Source organism: Elephantulus edwardii, unplaced genomic scaffold (assembly GCF_000299155.1).
Source record: "Elephantulus edwardii isolate Elephantulus edwardi_28Jun2011 unplaced genomic scaffold, EleEdw1.0 scaffold00008, whole genome shotgun sequence".
NCBI lineage: Eukaryota > Metazoa > Chordata > Mammalia > Macroscelidea > Macroscelididae > Elephantulus > Elephantulus edwardii.
Genome location: NW_006399758.1, coordinates 22,376,053 through 22,379,632, shown reverse-complemented (window position 1 = coordinate 22,379,632; position 3,580 = coordinate 22,376,053).

Below are 3,580 nucleotides of genomic sequence, written 5' to 3'. Positions count from 1 at the left end.
GAAGTTAACAGGATACAATATCAGTTGGCAACAGGATACAATTCTCAATCAGTACAGCTTCTGAGACATACTAACAGGCCCTTCAGCTGTCAACCTCACAGCTTTAGATCTGTGTTACAAAGCTCTTAGTCTTGTCAGTTATTGCTCTCCATCTAGGGTCAATCCTTCAACAAGTGTGGGAGAAGGCTTCTAGGTCTGGTTCTATGAGATAGTCCCAAGTTCAGCTCTCTGTCATGTCAGATCTCTGGTTCTCTGCTGCAGCTGCTCTCTTGGAGGTCTGACTTACACAAGAAGCTTTGACCCCAAAGGGCACATTGCATTCTCTACTGCTTCATTGCTCGTGTTTAGATTCTCAAAGTCTGCCATTGACTCTGCTCAAGTTAATGGCAAGACTCACTTGTTTCTTGTGGATACCTAAAACACCCATATTTTCACTCATCCACATAGCAAAGTCAAAGTCAGTGGGTAGGAAAGCCGTTTTGAAGAGTAAGCCACTAACACGACAGTACCTAAGTGAGGGGAAAGGATTTAAAAATCTTAAGGCTTGAGCCTCTATCTATTCTGGTTTCTCATCTGTTTCTCCTAGTCCTAAACACAGTCCTTCTCTGAAGCCATTTTTCTAGGATAATTTTCCTGCCAGAAACAGAAGTAGAAGGAGGTCAAGGAAGAAGAACTGTGAAGTTGGAGAAACTGAACATAGTGTGTTGGTGATAAACTAGAGGCTAGATGCTTTCCCTGGACTCTGTATCATACGATATACAACGTCCTTAAGCAAGAATTCTGACATAACCAGCCTGTGTTCCTGAAGTTCTTTACTTTTTAGATAATTAGGAAGACCTTGGCAAGACCAAGAGAACATATTATGCTGGAGATTGTCCCTTTTCTTTCTGAATCCTTATTATAAAAAGATGAGAGATGAGTGCAAGATGCATTCACTTGAACTGTCTCTCTGTCCCACTTCATTATCTCCACACATGAATACAAAATGGTAGCATGTTCACTGTTTAGCTGCCATAATTATATTTTTAAAAAGTCAGTAATACATGTGATTAAGATATTGTTGTTGCATACCATTCAACTCAGAACTGATTCATATTTGACCCTCCAGCAGATTTTCAGAAGCTAGCACAACTCTTTACCCACTAGGCCACCAGAGCACCCTGATTAAGATATTAGTGTAAGTAATAAGAAAGATTGAAGTTCAAATCAAGAAAACAAAGATTCTCACCACTGGGCTGATTGACAGCATCATAATAGATGGTGAAGAGATTAAGATTGTTAACAGCTTTGGTTTGCTCGGCTTCGCAATCAACACTCCTGTTGCCAGCAGCCAGGAAATCAAAAGACAAGTTGCATTGGGGAAAGTCTGCTGTCAGGGACATCTACAGAGTACTGGAGAACAATGAAGTCTGGAGACTAAGGTGTGCCTGATACAGGCCTTGGTCTTGGCAATTATGTGCTATGCATCACAAAGCTGGACAATGACTAGGGAAGATAGAAGGAGAATTGAAGCCTTTGATCTATAATTATGGAGAAGAGTATTTAATATACCATGGGCTGCCAAGAGAACAAACAGGTTCATTGTGGAGAGAGTGAAAACAGGCTGCTCCTTGGAAGCAAAGTTTCTGAGGCTACATCTGACATACTTTGGGATTGTTGCAAGGAGGGACCAGTCCTTGGAGAGGAACGTTATGCGTGGGAGTGTGGAAGGACAGGGACAGCACAGGAGAAAAAAAGCCTCAAAGAGATGGATTGACTTGGTGACTGGAGTCATGGGGTGGGTGTGTTGGAGATAGGTTGGCTCAGGAGCAGGGTTCGGAGCTGTTGTACATAGGGTCACTGTGAGTTGCAAGCGACTTGACAGCACATAATAAAGATTTTTGTTTCTAAAATGAAAACTTGAGAGGTCTATGCTTAGTGAATTAGTTGAGACTAGGAGATCTTAAGAATGTTATTCTGAAATACTCTTTAAACCTTGAACCAAAACTAGCTTCTGAGGTAACTTTTTAGCTAACTTGTAGATGGTTGTTGGTGTTAGGTACTGTTGAGTCAACCATGACTCATAGCACTGTAGCCTCTGAGACCCTATGCACAATAGCTGTGAACTGTGCTCTATCCTGGGCCAATTTCACTGTCTCTGACACACCTACTTTCATTACCCTAGTTACTGTGTCAGTCCATCTCATCTGGGATCTTCCTCTCTTGAACTGTCCCACTAACCCTACCAAGCATGATGTCCTTCTCCAAGAACTGGTCTCTCCTGGCCAAATGCCCAAAGTATGTGAGACAGAGCCACAAAATCCTTGCCTCCAAGAAACATGGCTTCATCTTCTCCAGGACAGACCTGTTTGTTCTCTTGGCAGTCCATGGTATATTCAATACTCTTTTCCAGCACCACCACTAAAAGGCATCAGTTCTTTTTCTGTCCTTTTCACTTACACATTAACTCACAAAATAAAGACTTTTTTAAGGAGTGCAGAATCGACAGGTGATATTCACCAGTGAGACCAAATGATCAATAATTATCTTTTAAGCAAAAATGAGAAAATAGATTACTGAGGTAGATCATCCAGAACAGAAATAACTATTAAAATGTTGACACATTATAAAAAATGTATTTATGTTGAATATTTTGTGAAGTGATTGTTGGATAAGGACCTAGTTTTCTTTGAAAACATACTCAAATATTTGAAAGAAGATACGGACTCAAGCTAATGACTTTTCAAAGATCATATTGCCAATAAACAAAGCTGGAACTTGAACCCAAGCCTGTCTTGCTCTAGATAATGTTTTTTTACTCCATCACAATTCCCTGAATGGGCATGTAGAGCACAGGAGGTCTTCCATTTTCATGAATAAACTATATGGTGTTGAAGGGCAGTGCTTGTCCTGTTTACAGTTGAAGGAGATCACAATGACGATTCCAGTGTTTGAAAAGTAAATCCTGGAGGAGAAAAAGGAGGATGAGAGAAACAACATAGTCATCTAGAGGAGCAGGTCCTGAAGAGCAGTGTAACAATAGTCATTTGGTCTATTAAAGTTTATGTAGGGAAGAGCGAGCCCAGCTGTTGCTTATCTGCACTGAGACCAGGCCTTTGGGACAGAAAAGAAAGGGGGGAAAAGTTAAACTATAACAGAAGAGCTAAGAAAGATTTTTTTAAAAGTAATAAGAATTACTAAATATTGGATTGTTTAAGAGACATTGTTAAATCTTTTCTAGCACACATAAAAATCCCTTTACTTGTTTCTTAAGTGAGATTTCTCCAGAGAGCTAGGATTTGAAAGAAACAACTATCTTTGACCAGTTTATCACAAAATATCAGTAAGATATCTACGTAAGAGAAGCCTGCCTTCACCATTTGGTTCATCTGGTTTTCTGATACACTATTCGGTCAGATTTATTGGCTACCAAAATACTCATTTTTATTTCTTTTTCTTAAAAATGTTGAACAGCTACTCAGAGTTCCTCTCTATGAAATCACAATATTAATAAGGTACTTCTAAACCTGCTCTTCAGCAATAAATATATTGGTGGTTCTAATGTTGTTAGAAGTCTTCAAGCCCATTTGTTGTTGTTGTT